The sequence below is a fragment of the Spermophilus citellus genome, assembly GCF_964194105.1.
Source record: "Spermophilus citellus genome assembly, chromosome: 7".
Taxonomy (NCBI): domain Eukaryota; kingdom Metazoa; phylum Chordata; class Mammalia; order Rodentia; family Sciuridae; genus Spermophilus; species Spermophilus citellus.
This window is the reverse complement of record NC_138188.1, coordinates 57,378,933-57,399,061: the sequence shown is the minus strand read 5'-3', so window position 1 is coordinate 57,399,061 and position 20,129 is coordinate 57,378,933. Positions and strand designations below refer to the sequence as shown.

At 37.7% G+C, this 20,129-nt stretch overlaps 1 pseudogene across 1 annotated transcript; it reads right to left on the bottom strand.

Moving 5' to 3' along the window:
* Positions 1-16,498: 16,498 nt before the first annotated feature.
* On the bottom strand, positions 16,499-17,798 carry LOC308653955 (dual specificity protein phosphatase 1-like; annotated as a pseudogene). Its single transcript has one exon. The product of its transcript is annotated as a dual specificity protein phosphatase 1-like (transcript).
* Between the last annotated feature and the right edge of the window lie 2,331 nt (positions 17,799-20,129).

The window sequence follows — 20,129 nt, the reverse complement described above, 5'->3', positions numbered from 1 at the left end:
ATGTATGATAAAGTCTGTGTTAACCAATGACATTCCAAGAATCTGGTTAGAATTTACCATCACGTTCCATGATGATGGTTCTCAACTCTGCTCTTTATAGATGTGCAAAAACTCAATGAAAAAAAAATATAATCTGAAAATATTAATTTCACTCTTATATACAATATTTGTGGGAAAATATCTTTTAAACTCTTCTAATTCACCAATACTGGGTAATTTCACAAGATGAAATTACACACACACATACACAGAGAGAGAAAGATACATAAGCAAATTGTTGGTATTAAGCACATCTATTATATTCTTACATGAATTATTTGGTCTGTTTGACAAGGGTATACCAATGATTCTTAGCCTAAAGAAATACATAGGAGATGTACAAATGACCTATGTCTCTGAAGGTTTAGGTAATACTAGGTCTCTATTTCCTGGTCTGCTCTCAACACCAGTCATTGCTACAATGATGACGGTTATTTCCAGATCTTTTCTGCTGCTTCTTTTATTGTTTTTCTTAATTATATTCCTACTCTTCTGATTTTCTATAGCAATCATATTTCAGTTTTCAAATTCATTCCCATATATATGTCATTACCAATGTAAGACCTCTATTGTAAATAGAATATAAAGGCAATATACTGTACAGACTTAGGTGCTTTTCAGACAAAAAGACAGACCTCAAGTCTAATATAGTTTCACAATTCCAATTTCTGAAGGCACAAAGAGCACACATAACTATCTCCCTTACATCCCTAAGTTACCTCTTGTAAACCCCTAAGCCTACTAAGAATTATATCCCTAATAAGACTGATTTTTAAAAAAATAAGTAGAAAAAGATGAATTAAGCATAGTGTTAGAAAATAAGAATCCAGAATCAATCCTTGGAATTAATCTACATGAAGTATAAGGTAAGAGAGTTTTGGTTGTTGGAAAAGAGAAAGCAGAGAGGTCCATTTGGAGACAGAAAAGAACAGATAGGAATGGTATCCACCAAAGAACCCCAAAGAACTTTAAGCTCAGAATCAAATTATAATTTTCTCCAGAAAGTGGTTCAAAATGAGAAGATCTATCAATATAATTTATCACCTTGTAAATTAAAGAATAAAAACAATCAAATTATTTCCAGATGATAACATGGAATTTTTTAAACTAATCAGCTAATTAAATGGAAGTCAAATATTAACAAAAAGAAATTACTTAGAGGGGCTTTACCAAAATACAACAGCAAATTTCATTATGCATGTCCCAAGAAAGAATGACCTACATCCTCATCATTATTTGGCATTGCTTTTGAAGTTCTAGTAAATACAAAAAAAAAAAAGGAAATTAAACAGTCAGTGTCAATATTAGGGGAAAATAGAATGTTTGAGGATAACTGTGTATTTAGAAAATCCCAAAAATTATACTAAGGAAAAACCCTTACCAAAATTAATAAGAGAATTGGTAAGATGCCTTTTTCAATATAAAGGTATATAAATGCTTAACTTTCTTCTTTCACTACATTAATATATGGATGTAGAAATAGGAAAAAAGTTTTATTCTTTACATAGTCAAAATAATAAAATATCTAGAAACATATTTAATGATTAAAACATAATTTTAAGGAAATCTAGAAATTTAATTCAAAGATATAAAATTAAATAAGCAATATATTTGATAGTTATTCTCTCATATAAAAATAATCACACATGAAAAATGAGTACATCATTCGAGCTTTCAAGTTAACCTGTCAAATAAGTAAAAACAAAAATTATTAAAATATTACTTCTGGGATATGAAGATTGAGGTATGAAGTGAGTGGGAAATGATAACCTTTGATTTTCATTTTATGCTTCTCTGTATTGTTTAAATTCTTCTTTTATCATATGTGTTATTGCTATAGTAATAATTACTTCTTTTTTTTTGGAACAAAATAGCAAATGTTTAAATAGGCCAGAGGTAAATGTTTAAAAAAAGCAGAACTTTAAGTCTGCCTTTGGCACATACGTGATATGGAATCTTGAAGAATTTACTTAATTTCTGTAAGCCATATTTTCTTCATCTAAAGAAGGCTATCATAACAATTACCTTGTATGGGTGAGTGAATTCAATGAGATAATACATATATAGTACTTAGTAGAGACCCTGTCACATAAAAGTGATAAGTACCTTAAACAAGGGCTAGGTTTTTTACCTTTCTTACCAATCTCAGTTAACTGTGTAGACTTACAATAGGTAGATATATGTCTTAGTTAACATCTACATCCCAGACTAATTTTTTTTTCCACTGGTGATTGAACCCAGTGAATTGAGCCACATTTCTACCAGACAGGGTCTTGCTAAGTTATTTAGGGCCTCGCTAAATTGCTGAACTGGCTTTAAACTTGTGATCCTCCTGCTTCAGCCTCCTGAGCCACTCAGATTACAGGTGTGAGCTACCACATCTGGCTTCAGAGTAATCATTAATTGTACCACTGTCACTCTCAAAAGTATGCCAATCTGGTTGATAAATTTATATGATCATCCCACTTACTAATAATAACACAAATATTAGAAAGAGAAGGAAATCAGATATTCTTTTCAAGTCATAAGTTACTTGTCTTAGCATGCTACCTATATACAATCTGATGAATGAATACTGTCAATCACAGAGAGTATACATTTCATATATATCATATAATCTATTGAAAGATGCAACTCAATAGCATCTTTAAGCAACCAAAGTGGAGACTACCATTATTACGCTATAAGTTTTACAACAACACAAATAAATTATTTTGAATTTGGCTTTGCTTTGGGAAAGGTTAAATTGAATAGTTATGTTTGGTATTTTTCCCCCATCAGAGAACATCCTAGGTCACTCCATGTAGAGAAAAAACGTTCCCTAGGGAGACAGGATTGAATGCAGGTATTTTTGTCCTTTTCCTGCCTATGCAGCTTACTTTGCTTCTTTGAATCATATTTCAGATTACTCACATACAAAAACATAAAATTAGCCTTTTCATTATAAAAAAGTCCTATATGAACACTGAATTAGTATGAATTGGTTCTCTTCTCATTTAAAATAGGTTTTATCTTTTGAAAGATTTTACTGTAAAGTTTTCATTTTTAAAAAGGAGGAATATTATCTACTATTAGAATTGGGTTGGTTGAACAGAAACAATTAGAATTTTACCTGTGCATTTTTAAAAGCCCTATCTGTAATGTCTAATCACCTCAGACAAAGATATTATGTTCTAACCAAGTTGTACTTTGGCAGTGCCTCTGCAGTGCTGATCTTAGTAATTAGTACTCAATCTTCTAGCCATTATGCACACAGCTACCAGCGACCCAGAAAACTCCTGCTGACATTAGAGTAATATAACCAATGCATAATAAATAGCCCACTCCCAACATATCGCCTTTTCAGTCTGTGTATCTCGTCCTTACACAGAATTCTTTTCCACCTAAATAAAAAACATCAAATGCTGAAATACAGGCAGCAGAACTAAAGAGTATAATGTTATAAGTAAACAATAACTTAAATGATCAATACCATAGTACTGAATAAGAGGTTTTTAGTGTGAGTTGTAATAAAGGGTTCTTATTCCATTTTGACCTCCCTAGTCAATTTTTAAGTTTTCTTAATCTCTAAAGGAACTCTGCCATAGCCAACAAATCCTTTAATTCTCCCTCAAACAGATCATAGTTATTTTTTACCCTAAACACTTGCTTCTTAAGTTCTCTCCAAAAAAGAGTATATTTACCCACAATTTCTGGATACCAACTCTGTATATTCCACTCACATATTTCACATTTTATGTTTTTCCTGGTCCATTTCATTAATAATGTCTTTCACCAACCAGTTTCTCAGCTACATCACAGACTCATATCTTTCATATCGGTCTCTGAGACAATTGCTGAATGCCTAGTATTCAGTTTACCTATGTGGCAATCTGTGTGCTCAGAAAGATACAATTATAGCAGGCACCGATTATCTTTTCATCAAACTTATTTTCTTTTCACCCTACGCTTATAGCTGCAGTACATTTTCCAAGTTTCCTTGCAGTCAATCAAACGTGTATGAAAAATATGTTTGGCACTGGGCCCTACCTCATAACAAACCTCCTTCATGCAATTCTCTATGCTTCCTTTCCATATCTCTCAATTTGAGTCAGACAATCACATCAGTCTTAGAGGATAGGAATTTGAAGATGGTACAGCCACAAGATCTATTCTCTCTATGGGTAAAAATGCTTCCTCCCCAGGAATACTTGTTTGGACTGTTACATGAGTGTTCTATAAATGTGTTGTGTTTATTCATTGGTATTGTGTAATTCTTGTTTTAACTGCTGGTGTTACTGAAACCAATACAGACATTGGTATCAGAAATAGTATTAGCTAGTGGTTAGGCAGTAGACAGCAAAGGAATTGACACTGAATGCTGAAAATATAGAGACCAATGTTACACAATAGCAAACATGAGCAGAACTGTTACCTGAGATAATCTGGAGTGCAAATAACATGCCTACTGAGCCTGGAAAAAGGCTGCAAAAAGGGAGTGTGGATTACTTTTTCATTCTACTTTTTACAAAAGTATATCAATAAAAGAAATGTGCTGACAAAATAATTAGGCAATTTGAAGGAAAACAGAGGGTAATATAGATAACCCAGCAACATAAGGCCTTGAAGATTAGAAAATGAAAAAGATGCAACTGCTTTTAGACTTCAAATAAAAGAATAAAAGGCTGAAAATGATTTCAAAGGACAATAGCTCGTTATGATTGCTCAGTTAAGCAAAGTGTCTTAACTCTGAGCAAATCAGATTGAGAGTTTTTCCTCCCCATGAAGCCTATCTGTGCTCCATCAGACTGAGAAATAGGGGCAAGATGAATGGAAGTCCTTTCACAAACAACACCAGGAAGGCATATTGATCAAGAAAATGTGTTTATTAAGCTTGCAGTATTTCAAAAGCTGAAAATTGGGGGAATTTAAGAAGGTTTTAGGGCCTGGATTGAGTGATTTTAGGACAAATATTGCAAAGGGAGGATTTGGTTTAGAATGAGCAAACTCCAACATACTAGTTTTAGATGTGCAGACACAGAGATCATGGCTTAAAGTAGCAGCAAACTGCTGCTCTTTTTTTTTTTTTTTTTTTGAGAGAGAGAGAGAGAGAGAGAGAGAAAGAGAATTTTTTTAATATTTAATTTTTAGTTCTCGGCGGACACAACATCTTTGTTTATATGTGGTGCTGAGGATCGAACCCGGGCCACACGCATGCCAGGCGAGCCGCTACCGCTTGAGCAACATCCCCAGCCCCAAAGCTGCTGCTCTTAATGAGTAAGTTAATTGTTGCAAAGCCTTATATTCCAAGTGGGAAAAAAAAGTATTTTATGGAACAAACAACTAACTTATGTTTGGTTTCAGAACTATTTAAATGGGGATGAGATATATGCCCAGTTTCATTGTTGCTTAACTCACAGAAAATAAGCTATGTCCACAGGCACAGGAAAGTATATCTAAGTAATGGTCAACATGGATACAAGAAATTATGTTGGCTTTAGTTATTAATTCTGACTTCCACTCATTCTTCAGCCTATTCTAGAGGACAGATCATTTATCATCCAAATGTCCATTGCTGTTTAATGAATCATGGTTCTGTACTAAATTTGTTAGATGATCATTTATAGGACCATTTTTTCAACCCCAGAGCTGCAGAAGCCCCAACATACTATTTACAGATCCCAAAGAGAGAACTTAGAGGACTTTCCAGAGAGGCTTTAACATTTTATTACTCACAAGCTCCTTGGTGATGGCATGCCAAGACAAAATGGAGGGCTTTACCATATCTACAAGCAGGAGGAATGTATAGGATAGGTTGCATGCCCAGTGCCCAGGGGATTCCTTCAGATGTTTTATGAGTACACTCTTTTATTTGGCAATCAAGGTCATTCTGCTTTGATGCCTACCTAAAGACTGGAGCTAAGAGAAGTGGCCAGCTTCCCTTCTCAGTTTTCTTTCTCAACACATTCTTTGGAGTCCTTATCTCACTACCAAGAACAACAAGCATTCGTAGGTACTGAATTGTGTTTACCCCAGTGCTCCACCCTTTAAGTGCCCCCGAAATCCTTTAATGTCGCTCGCAATCCTGTACTGCCCCAAATCCATCTTAGAGGTATATTGCAGCCATATCTCATAATAGCGGTACAAAGGAAAAGAGTCTCTCATCAGGCATGCTAAGCTAATTAAAATAGAATTTATTTGTTTAGATACTTGAGTTAAAGTATGAGTAATATTGTGTTTTTAGACTAGTTCTGTGTCAGCAAAGCCCATTCCATATCATTTGCAGGTTGGACTACCCAGGGAAATCCTTTTGGTGCAGTCGCAGGGAGTTCTGAGCAGACTCAACAGTCAATCTTTTTAGTCTGATATGCAACTACTATTGCCCAGACCAGAAATAGTTTACTTGTTACTAATCTAATGGAAAATATGACATGTTTAATAGTTACCAAAAATGGCAAGTCAGCTTGATGAGGCACCTAAGTTAATTGTATAACTTTCCTGGGCAAGTGTACCAGACCAATCTATCTATTTGAATGTTGAGGGAATAGAAAGAGTATATATGGAATATATAACTGCCATAAACTGAAATAAAGCATTCATTGGGGTACACGTGAGGATAAAACCATCTGTATTTGTGAGAGTCAGGCTCCAACACAGTAGACTTCACTTGTAAATTTAGATGTTCTTCCTTCCCTCAAGGGATCAGTTAAGTTAACCGTTGGGGTCTTACTTATAAAGTCTATGACCAACCCATGCTTATTGTCTCAGATGTGATGCCTTAAGGGGATAGCAACAGTAAGTTGTTACTTGTGCCCCAGCCTGGTTTAAGAAAATATTCAGTAGATGTGTAATCTTGATGCTGGTGACCATGGGCATGTTAACCCTGAAATACCTGCAAGTTACTGATGTCTGGGTTTTACATTTAATGTTCTCAGTGCCTCAGGTAAATGAGAAGGCCACCCCTGCATAGAATCATTATTTTTCATCAGGTCATTTATTCTTTCAGTTCACCTAGCTCCTGTCGGATTGTACAGCAAGTGGAAAATCCATAACATGTCCTGTTCTTGAGCCCACTGTTGCATGTTGTAGCATGTGAAATGGATTCCTTGATCACTCAGTTACATGTGGTAAAGACAGTAGAATGAATCAAACATAACTTTCCTATGTTCATATATGAATACATGGCCAGCGTAACTCCACATCAAGTACAACCACAAGAATGGGATCCTATTCAGAATAAGTTATACTTCATAAATGTATAGTATGTCAAAATATACTCTACTGTCATGTATATCTAAAAAGAAAAAAATAATAAAAAATTTACATGTGGTATGTCAGACCTGGCACTCATTTGGATCAACCCCTTAATAGTGCCTTCTGATTGGCTCTTTTACTGGGGAAGGCTTGCATCAAGTCAATGCATATTTGGTCCCTTCTGATAATGGGAGAAGGCCAGTGTGGTCTATTTGCTCTCACTGAAGAGAGATATCACCTCGTTTGATATAACCCACAGTGTCATCCAGTTGTTACAAGTAATACTGAGAACAGGCAAGATAGTTTTGGCATTTAACAACAACATACATCTTTACGGGAAGTCCCCAGCATGTCACAACTGCCACATGGTCATTCAAAGTATGGTATGCTTTGATCTATTGGTGAAACCAACAGGTTCCAGTGAGTTTGATGATGTCCCAGGAACGTGGACCTAACTGTTTTGTTTTTTTTTTTTAAATTTTTGAGGGGCCTGATTAAATGCCTCAGTATATTGGTAAGTTCCATCCCATCCTGTACCTCTCCTACACAAATTATATAGGGTCCATAACAACTAAGACAGATGAAGGGCAAAAGCTCAGAAGCCTCAAAATTCTTGTAATTCAAGAAGTAGAATTGACTGAACTTTATCTACTAAAAGTCTGAGGTATAATCAGACTAGAAAATATCCAAGAATTTAATCAATAAACCAGGACCTGGCCCTTTGTTGGAGTTCTTGGCTTATTCTCTCCCTTGAGTCAAAAGCCCAGTAGTTGCCTCAGTGAGCACTGAGAGTCAGAAGAAGCATAAATATAATGAAATGGTTTTTTACCAGTAGAAGTCAGAACCAGGTTTCCAAATCTTATGCTACCTTACCATAACATACAATGGGGCTTTGGAGATCCTTGAGGTAACATAGTAAAAGTCCATTGTCTGCCTTTCCACCTGAAAGAAAAATGGATCTTGACTCTCAGGAGTTACATCTGTACTAAAGAAGGCATTATTAAGGTCTCATACATAATGATATGTTCCCAGCTGAGTGCTAAGCTCCTCCAGAGTGGCGACTATGTTGAGAATGGATGCATAAAGTGACATTATATATAACCAACTGTCATGTGTCAAGTTCCTCCAGCTTTCTTACCAGCCACACAGAGGAATTAAAAGTATTATAGATTAAGAGAATTAGGTTTACTTTAGCTAATTCATGTATGGTCTTTATTAGCTCCTGGTGATTACTGGGATCCTGAGTTATTTGGTGGTAATTATCTGTACAGGTTTAGGCAAAATAATGGGAGCCGGTAGCAAGCTCCCTTGATGTTGGCTTTTCAAATGACATGTGCTTAGTTTCCCAGCAATGTAAGTGGAATTCCCCTATGTAGTTTGATGCATGCAAAATGGAAAATATGAATACCGGGAGAGAGGTGGGCAGCAGGAGTCCAAGCATTACAGCTAGAATTCTCACTGTTTTTCCCCCATATCCATCAACAGCAGTTAACCCACCTAAGAATTTATCAGGGTAAATATCGTGGGCTCCTGTGCCCACGGATGCTATTGCTCACTGAATACTTTTTAAAGAATTGGCAATGCGTGGTTGGGCATGGTGGCACACGCCTGTAATCCCAGCAGCTCGGGAGGCTGAGACAGGAGGATTTTGAGTTCAAAACAAGCCTCAGCAATGGAGAGGCACTAAGCAACTCAGTGAGATCCTGTTTCTAAATAAATTACAAAATAGGGCTGGGGATGTGGTTCAGTAGTTGAGTGCCCCAGAGTTCAATCCCCGGTACCAGGAAAAAAAAAAAAAAAGAACCGGCAATGCATTGCCAATTCTGTCTATATATTCTCTTGTTGAGACATGGCTTAGACCCCTGAACCTTGACCTCCCCACTAGCTATCCCACAACCGAGGACCCAAAGTCTCCTCAGGCGGAACCATGGACTCTGCTTTCATTAAATTTCCTAATAGCAGATGTTTGTTTTTGCCTCCTTTTGGAGTAGGAATCCATGCTGCCTCTGTTAACCACCCCCCCACCCCTTTATTTTTCTTTTTTGGAGGTGAGGGCTGAAATATTTCTTTTTTAAAATATACTTTTTTGTTGTTGTAGATGAACATAGTACCTTTATTTTATTTACTTATTTTTATGTGGTACTAAGGATGGAACCCACTGCCCCACGCATGCTAGGCAAGCACTCTACCACTGAGCCACAACCCCGGTCCCTGAAATCTCTTATCATTGGCAGTTATTTCCATAATTGTACCAGAGTGGATTTTGTTATTTTCCTTTTGTCCACTCCTGCAGCTATTAAGTACACCCCCATCTTTTATGGAGGTCTCAAAGAGACCTTTCTAATTTTGGCTGGGTTTTATGGACTCCAGTGTTCTGCCAGAGTCTTCCCATCTTTCCTAGATCTATCAGCTGTGCTGCTTGCTGAATGGAATACCCTACTAATGGGGGAAATACTCATACCACAGCACCCTAAATGGGTGGAGGTGCCACATGAAACATTATGTCCCTCATCTGGCAATGAAAGTCATACTGTCTGGTTCTGGAAAAGGCTACATATAAATAGCATATTCCATTCCGAGTTCTTGGAAATAAACCTATGGTTCTTTCATAGAGGCCCAGGTACCCTGAGCATAGGAATATCTCCTGAATTTGGCCACATATTGCAAGTGGTGAGAAGCAGCCAAACAATAATGACACCACAGTTTTACCAGCTGCATTAGAATAAAGACATTGATGTAAAACAGAGCGGGCTGTTACTGAAGCCATTTTAGAAAATTCTATACTGTTTGACATTGTCCCTTTTGTTCTGGTGTGCCACAAGCAGAGACGCCATCGAGTATTCTTTCTTTCATTTTCTGCCTGAACTTGGACCCCAGCTCCACTAGCTCTACTCAGACATATGGTATCAGGGTGGTATGTAAATTTCTCTTCAGAGTGGGGAGTAGATTTGGATCAGCCTCCTCAGCCACTTCTGCTAGGTCTTTAACTTTTGGACCATTACACATCTAGCTTCTCTAGCAGTTTAATCCTCTACCAAAACTTCTAATTCACTGGAGCTAGTGGATTCCCTGACTGATCCCACACCTGAGTGTCCCAGTTTCCATTTGTCACCTTTTTATCTCACTACCAGGAAAAACAAGCTTTTCCACACCTGTTTGATAAAAAAGTGGTTTCATGACAGAACTTAAGAAACTAATGGTAAAATATGTGATCTTTGGAACCTGGGAAAATATGATCATACTATAAACCATGATCATAGTTGGTAATTTACTTCTAAAATAAGAGTAAAAAGTGCCCATATGTTAAAAAAAAAAGTGAACATATTTAATTCCCAGTGTGAAGAACCTGTAGTGCATAATTTACTTTTGGGGTTTCTAGGTGTTTTAGAAATAATAAGGACTCCAGGAAAGTCTATGAAATTGAAGACAGCAGTATTACATCTAGGGCTGCTCTGCCTTGAATCACCATCAATCGGTGTCATGACTTTCTCAGGCACAGAACTTTTGGTCTTAGATGGATTGTCAAGCTCTCCTGTCAATATATGAGCTATAACATGTAGACATGTTCCTACTTTGAAGGAATATTGGAAAGTAAGAAATGGGAAGACTTGGGACAGATGAAAGAAGCTTCAAATCCCCTCTTAGTAGTTAAGTTGGGGGTGGAGGGTCTCAAATTGAGACATGTTCTTTCTTCTCTTTGAGCCAACTTTCGTAAAGATTTCTCTCTTTTTTAAAAAAATTTTACTTTGTTTTTGAAAAGAGGAAAAATGCATCAAAATGGATCCCAGTGACTTAGGTACCATCCTGATTATAAGCATTGGTGACTGAGATAATAAAACCTTTTCCAGTTTACAGGTAGTAGATGGAAAATTTTACATGCACAAATCCAATACGTTTGTCATCAATCATCTAATGTTTTCCTTTTAAGCAAAAATATCCATGGGGTTATTTAATTATTTTACACATTTATTATACTGCTCAGTAAGTGTAGATTAGAGTGAGATGGTGAGGTTTAAGTTAGGGAAATCAGCAGATGGATGTATAGCTAAATAGCGTAAGGTTAAGCTTAATAAGCCTTCCTGCAAGTCTGTTAAAATGAGATGGTATCTTAGTCAGTTTGGGCTGTCATCACAAAATACTATTTCCTGGTTGCCCTCAACAATAGACATTTATTTTATCACAGAGTTAGGAGCAATAAATCCAAGATCAAGGTGTCAGTATGGTTGGAGTCTAGTGAGAACTCTTCCTTTCTTGCAAATAGTCTCATCTTTATATATCCTCACAAGAGGGGAGACAAACATACACAGACACAGAATGAGGGAACATTATTATATCTCTTCTTATAAGAGCATTAATCCCATCCTGATGATCCCACCGTCAGATCTCATCTAAATTAATTGTCTTCTAAAGGGTCTCATTCCCAAATATCATTATATTAGGAATTAGGGATTCAACATATGAATTTTGACAGAAAAAAAAATATTCAGTCTGTAACAAGTGGTTTTAACTTGCATAGCATATTTTTTAATTTATTTTTAATTTTTTTTAATTACACATGACAATAGAACATATTTTGACATATCATATATTCACAGAGTATAACTTCCCATTTTGTGGTTGTTCATGATATGAAGTTACACTGGTCATGTATTCATGTATGAATATAGGAAGTTATGTCTGATTCATTCTGTCTTTCCATTTCCAATCTCCTTCCTTCCCCCGACTCTGCCCTGTCCAATCCAGTGAACCTCCCCTTCTCTCTCCCTCACCTACCACCTATTGTGGGTCAGCATCTGCATATCAGAGAGAGCACTTGGCCTTTAGTTTTTGGGAACAGGCTTATTTCACTTATCATAATAACCTCCAGTTCCATTCATTCACCAGAAAATGCCATAATTTCATTATTCTTTATAGCTGACTAATATTCCATTGTGAATATATAACACATTTTCTTTATCTATTCATTTGTTGAAGGATACCTAGGTTGGTTCCATAATTTAGCCATGTGAGTTGAGCTCCTATAAATATTGATGTGGTTATGTCACCATAGTATACTGATTTTAAGTCTTTTGGGTATATATCAAGGAGTAAGAGAGCTGGATCAAATGGTGGTTCCATTCGAAATTTTCTGAGGAATCTCCATAGTGCTTTCCAAAGTGGTAGCATCAATTTACAGTCCCACCAGCAATGTATGAGTGTGCCTTTTTCCACACATCCTCATTTATTGTTACTTTTATTGTTACATTTATTGTTACTTTTATTCTTGATAATTGTTATTCTGAAAGGAGTGATATGAAATCTCAATGTAATTTTAATTTGAATTTCTCTAATCACTAGAGATGTTGAACATTTTTTTATATATTTATTGACCAATGATATTTCTTCTGTGAAATGTCTGTCCATTCCTTAGCCCATTTATTGACTAGGTTATTTAGTTTTTTGGTGTGAAGCTTTTTGAGTTCTTTATATATCCTGGAGATTAATCCTCTATCAGAGGTGCAGGTGGCAAAGATTTTATTCCATTATTTATGCTCTCTCTTCACATTCTTGATTGTTTCCTTCACTGTAAAGAAGATTTTTCATTTGAATCTATCCCATTTGTTGAATCTTGATTTTACTTCTTGTGATTTATGAGTTTTATTGAGGAATTTGGTTCCTAAGTCAATACGATGGAGAATTGGGCCTACTTTTTCTTCTATTGGGTGAAAGGTCTCTGGTCTAATGCCTTGGTTCTTGATCCACTTTGAGTTTTGTGAAGGGTTGCTGAGAGCCATTAGCCAAGTAGGTATGACAATTTCCTTGCCAGCGTACCCCATGTTGCTTAGAGGAAGGACTCGTGGAAATGGACTTGCTTTGGACATTTGCAAGGTCTTGCTCAAGCATACATGCAATGTCACTGCAAATGTCCAAGGCAAGTCCATTTCCACGAGTCCTTCCTCTAAGCAACATGGGGTACGCTGGCAAGGAAATTGTCATACCTACTTGGCTAATGGCTCTCAGCATCGGGTGAGAGACAGGAATCTAAATTCATTTGTGTATATGGATTTCCAGTTTTCCCAGCACCATTTGTTAAAGAGGCTATCTTTTCTCCAATGTATGTTGATGGCACCTATATCTAGCAAGAGATAAATGTACTTATTTCAGTTTGTTTCTGTGCCTTCTATTTTGTAACATTGGTCTTTATTTCTGTTTTGGTGCCAACACCATGCCATTTTTTTTTTACTATAGTTCTATATTATAAGGTCTGGTATTGTGATGCTTCCTGCTTAACTTCTCAAACTGAGGATTGCTTTGGCTCTGCTAAACAACTTATTTTTCCAAATGAATTTCATGACTGCTTTTCCTTTTTCTATGAAGATTGTGATTTATAGGAATTGCTTTATAGGAATTGCATTAAATCTGTATAATGCTTTTGGTGCTATGGCCATTTTTACAATATTAATTCTGACTATCCAAGAACATGGGGGATCTTTCCATCTTCTAAGGTCTTGTTCAGTTTCTTCTTCGGAGTTCTATAGTTTCATTGTAGAGGTCTTTCACCTCTTTTGTTAGATTTATACACATATATTTTATTTTCCTTGAGGCTATGTGAATGGGATAGTTTTCCTAATTTATCTTTCAGTTGACTCATAACTTATATATAGGAACACAATAGATTTATGAGTGTTAATTTTACCTTTTGCTACTTTGCTGAATTTACTTATGCATTCTAGAAGTTTTCTAGTGGAGTTATTTCTTTTTTGGGGGGTTGGGGTCTTCTATAGAATCATGTTATCTATAGAAAAGTATGAGTTCTTCTTTACCTATTCATATCCCTTTCTTTCTTCTAATTGCTCTGGATGGAGTTTCAAGGATTATGTTGAATAAAAATGGTAAAAGAGAGCATCCTTGTCTTAGAGGAAATGCTTTCAATTTTTCTCCATTTAGAATGATGTTGGCCTTGGGTTTAGCATATATAGCTTTACAATGTTGAGGTATGTTCTTATAATCCCTAGTTTTAGTTCTGTTTTGAACACGAATGGATGCTGTATTTTGTCAAATGCTTTTAATGTATATATTGAGATAATTATTTGATTCTTGTCTTTAAATCTATTGATGTGATGAATTATGTCTATTGATTCCCATATGTTGAACCAACCTTGCATTCTTGGGATGAACCTCAGTTGATTATGGGACACTATCTTTTTAATATGCTTTTGTATATGATTTGCCAGTATTTATTAAGAATTTTTGTATCTATATTTTTCAGGGATGGTGGTCTAAAATTTTCTTTCTTTGATGTGTCTTTGTTTGGTTTTGGTGTCAGGGTGATATTAGCTTCATAGAGTGAGTTTGGAAGGTTTTCCTTCTTTTCTATTTTATGAAATAATTTGAGGAGGATTGGTGTTAGTTCTTCTTTGAAGGTTTGGTGGAACTTGGCTGAGACCCTGTCTGGTCCTGGGCTTTGCTGTCTTGCTAGAATTTTGATGGCATATTCAATTTCATTGCTTAAAATTGATCTGTGTAAATTTTCTGTGTTCTCCTGATTCAACTTATGTAGGTCATATGTCTCTAGAAACAGGCCAATGTATTCAACATTTTCTATTTTATTTTGGTACAAATTTTCACAACATTTTCTGAGTGTCATCTGAGTGTCATACTACATCACTAGTGTCCATTATGATATTTTCTTTTTCATCACAAATATTATAATTTGGGTTTTCTTTCTCTTATCTCTTCATTAGCTTGGCTAAGGGTTTATCAATTTTATTTATTTTTTCAAAGAACCAACTTTTTCTTTTGTCAATTTTTTGGATTGTCTCTTTTGTTTTAATTTCATTTATTTCAGCTCCAATTTTAATTATTTTCTGTCTTCTGCTCTTGATGGTGATTTGCTCTTTTTCTAGAGCTTTGAGATATAATGCTCGGTTATTTATTTGTTGTCTTTCTGTTTTTTTAATGAATGATCTCAATGCAAAGAATTTCCCTGTTAATGAAGCCAGAATTAGACAGGCAGTCAGTATAGATAGGTAAATCAAGTCAGGTTGGATCAAGGAGGCCAATTTTGAGTGAGTCTGGGAAGTGGGAGACTGTGCCCTGAGGGATCTTATCAAGAACCTGCCTGTGCTCCAACCTGTTGCCAAGGTAAACTGTCCCAGAAATTTCCCCTCTTCAGCAGGGAGCTTATAAGGTTGTTAATGTGTCCTTGGCTACTTCATCCTGCCCTTCCTTCTTCAGCCCACCTGTTTCCCACATTTTGGCCCTCCCACTGAGGATTCCTGGGCCTAGTCAAGTACTCAGGAAGGAGAAAGATAAGAGGAAAAGGCAGGAGGACAAAGGTAGTCTAGGACACATAAAAAGGGCAGAACACTTCCCTTCTAGGAATACCAGCTATGGCCTCCTTCTCTCTCACAGAAGAAGTCTAAGTTACCCCTTTTTAAATATACCCTGCTTTTTATGCTTGCCTCATTGTGCTTCTCATTAGAGAATTAAACTTCAACATGTGGAGAAGCAGGACTTGTCACTGATAACTGGCAGTATCATTAACACTTTCTTCACAGTGGCCCAGAGATTTTGATATGTTGTATTGGTATTCTCATTTACCTCTAAGTATTTTTTAATTCCATCCCTGACCCCTTCTGCTATCCATTGGTCATTAAATACCACATTATTTAGTCTCAAGGTGTTAAAGTAGCTTCTATTTTTTATTTTATCATTCATTTCTAATTTTATTTTATTATGATCTGATAGAATGCAAGGTATTATCTCAATGTTTTTGTATTTGCTAAAAGTTTCTTTTTTTAAGAAATCACATAATTCATTCTATTGTATAAAAAAGTCATCCTTATATAACAAAATGTCTTCTTAGAAGAAGGAATATATTATTTTAGGTCATAAATAACCAGCAAACACACAACTGTTGGCAACTAAATAAACAAACACTGGTGTTTTCCACCAGTGGTGAGAACAGACCTGCTCAGATCTATTTACAAGATAGTACAGTACTGAACACAAAAATTGAGGTATTTGGTTCTTCTAGGAGTAGACACATTTGTGAAGGCAGACCGCCCACGGGAAAATAAATAAGGTATATTCTCATACATATATGTCATCGGGAATGGTAATACTGGTAGGTATGTCAAGAATCAAGTTTCTGGGAAAAACGGAGGCAAGCAAAGAGAAGGCAGCTCACACATGAGTCCTTTCTCTTCTGCCCAGTTTTGTCAGAGGGACTTGATGTACCCACTATATATTGGTCCACAATGTGCTGAGTTCAGCAAAGGTCTTGATGCTGTCACCAGGGCAACTGCTCAGAACCCAGGGAACTTTTGTGAAATTAAATAAATAAGAACCAGCACTCTCAAGCCCATCTCTGGAGTTACTGCCTCTCTTCTGGAGGAAGAGCCTATGGTCCTGGTGGGATGGAAGCTCCATGTCTCCAGGACCTTTCAGCAGCTGGGGGAGGTGGTGATGGGGCTCTGAAGGTAGCTGAGGGCACTGTTTGTGGAGTGGACAGGATGCAGATGGGGAAGTTGAAGATGGTGATGGTGGAGGTGCCTTGGTCCAGCACAGCCATGGCAGGGCTCCGGCCTTGGCCGAGCAGTGCGGGGCCAGCACCTAGGACTCGCATGCAGCAGCTGGCCCATGAAGCTGAAATTGGGGGAGACGATGTTTCGCCTCTGCTTCACGAACTCAAAGTCCTCGTCCAGCTTCACCCGGTTAGTCCTCATGAGGTAAGCGAGGCAGATAGATGGTGGCTGACCGGGAAATGCCCACCTGGCAGTGGATGAACACCCTTCCCCCAGCATTCTTGATGGAATCTACAAAGTCAATGGCCTCGTTGAACCAGGAGCTGATGTCCGCCTTGTGGTTGTCCTCCACGGGAATGCTCTTGTACTGGTAGTGGCCCTCAAAGTAGATGGGCAGTGATGCCCAAGGATCAGGGCAGTGATGCCCAAGGATCCAGCATGTCCTTGCTGGAAGCATGGTAAGCACTGCCCAGGTACAAGAAGGGCAGGATCTCCACTGGGCCACCCTGGTCGTAAAGTGGGGTGCTGCAGGAACTGCATCCAGATTCTGCACTGTCAGGGACACTAGTACTCAGGGGAAGGCTGAGCCCCATGGGGGTCAACTGTTTGCTACAGAGCTCCACGCAGGAAGCTGAAAAAGCTTCATACCCTCCTTTGAGGAAGAAGACTTGCGCGGCCTGGGCCTCGCGACATAGCGCTCCAGCGGCCAGGGCCAAGGTGCTGTCGCGCTTGGCACCATCCAGGGAGACGCTGCGTTCGTCCAGCAGAACGACAGCGTGGTAGGCGCTTGCCAGCAGGCGGCCGCGAAGCTCGGCTTTGGGCACGATGTGCTCCAGGCCCAAGGCACCCTTGGCACGGCGCCTCAGGGTGGTGCTAAAGCGCACGTCGACGGAGCCCGCGATGTGGCCGGCTTTGAACGCTAAGAAGGTGGGCAGTCTAGCAGCAGGCATTGCGCCCCGCGCTCCCGCAGCAGCGCCCGCAGGCCTCCAGCGTCATTGTGCCCACCTCCAAGACCATGGCCGGCCCCAGCGTGCCAGGTCCTGGCTGCTCTTTGTCCTTGGAAGTCAAGGGCAGGGCGGCGGCTTTCGAGGAAAAGCTGGACCCGGGTCTCTGTGCTAAAACAGAACCTGCTCTCGGACCTAGCAAAGGGTGCTAGCGGGACTCTGGGCCTCGCTTGCTCGCTGCCACCCCATCCACCCTGCCATCGGCCTGCAGCACCCGGCTGTCGGCTGGTCCTTCCCTGCTAAGTTTCTTAGTGGCTTAGTGGCTTAAGATATGGTCTGCTTTAGAGAAGGATCCATGTACTGCTGTGTCCTTCTTTGTCCCTTCTGATTAACTTTGGCTTGAAGTCCACTTTGTCTGATATGAAGATAGAAACTTCTGCTTGTTTACAAGATCAATGTGAATGATATGTTCTTTCACATCTTTTTACCTTCAGTCTGTGGATATCTTTGCCTATGAGGTCTCTCGGAGATAGCATATTGTTGAGTTTTATTTTTTAATCCAATCTGCCAGTCTATGTCTTTTGACTGGAGAGTTTAGCCCATTTAGTTTCAATATTGTTATTATTGTGATATGATATTTATTTCCTGTCACTTTGATTTATTTCTGTTTTTTTAATTTGAATTAGTTTCTCCTTTGATTGACTATTCTTCTAGTATAGTGCCTCTCTTTGTTGACTTTCACTTTTATTTTTCACTTCTTCTTCATGAAATATTTTATTGAGTATGTTTTGTAGAGCATGCTTTCTAGTTGTGAATTCTTTCCAATATTGTTTATCATGGAAGGTTTTTATTTTATCATTAATTCTGAAGTTTAATTTTGATGGATATAGTATTCTTAGCTGGCTTCCTTTTTTTTTTTTTTTTCCTAGAGCTTGACATATATTATTCCAAGACCTCCTAGCTTTGAGGGTCTGGTTGAGAAATGAGCTGAAGTCTGGATTGGTTTCCCTCTAAACATGACTTGGAATTTTTCTCTGGCAGCCTTTAAAATACTATCCTAATTTTGTATGTTAGGAATTTTCATAACATGTTTCTTGGCATGGGCCTATTGTAATTTTGTATATTTTGGTTCCTGTAAGCATCCTGTATCTGATTTTCCTTTTTATTCTCTCTGATATCAAACCCTACATTGTCCTTTACCTTATAGATTAGTTTAGTTATGTACATTCTAAACTCTTTCTCTGACCTTTCTTCTAATGTGCTGGCAATGGATTTTATTATTGAGGTATACTTGTTTGTTTGGAGTAATCTGTTTCCTTGTTTTTTTTTTTTCATTCTGTTTGTATGTATACCTATGAAATAGTAGGGATATGAGGCAGTAGAGTTTCTGCCTATAGACTTATCATGTCCTTGAAAGTTTCCAGTACCTCACCATTTAGAGGGAGACAAATGATAACAACAACCAAGGCAAACAATATACAGCATTAAACCAAATGTTTTCTGCTATGACCTCTACAATGTTGTCACAATAAACAGAAATTATATTATCAGTTCTTGCCTACAATAAAAACAGTAAGTTTGAATATAGTTTACAATTTTAAATGGTGGATAAGGAGAGAACAGAAGTGATGTAAGATGTGATGGATAGAATTTAAAAATTTAAGGAAGAGTGAAAGAATAGAGATTGGCCATTAGTAGAAAAAAAGAGAAAGAGATTCAAGGGAAACAGAGAAGTGAGAGAAAAAATATATATAAAGTAAAAATTTAAAAACTTAAAAAATACAAAAAAACTGAACTATTTTAATCAATCATCCTAGTTCTGAAAACAATTGATCCATGAAAAATAACTGATTTCAAAAATGCTAGAAATGAGGGGGGAAATTGAATATGTTTTAACGTACATGAACCATAAGGGTCATAATTAAGCAGAGAAAAAAGGATAAACAAAACAAAATAAAAAGATGTCAATCAAAAGTTAAAGAATTGATCCCATTGGATTTCAAAAGATTCTCAGCTTCCCTTCTCAGCAGTTAGATGGGGATGTCTAGAGTATGATGCTTGTTCTACCCTCCACATGGGATTGTTAGGGTGAGAGAGGTAATCCATGAGGCAGAACTCCTGAAGGGGTGTGTTAAGCTCCAGGCTCTTCTCTGGATGCCAATTGGTCTGGAGATTTTAAATCAGCACACTCCAGGGTCCAGCAATTGCTGGTCCACACTGAAAAACTGTACTCCAGGATCTCCCCTGGATTCCACTCATGTGGTGGAGGAGCCAATTCTTAGTTCATTATGGTACCTGCACACCCCAAGTTTCCTAGTCTTGGGTTCAGTCTCCAAATTCAGTCTCTCCTGCCCTGGCCCTTTTGAATTCTCTGCCAGGCTTGTCTCTCCCAGCTAGTTCAGCA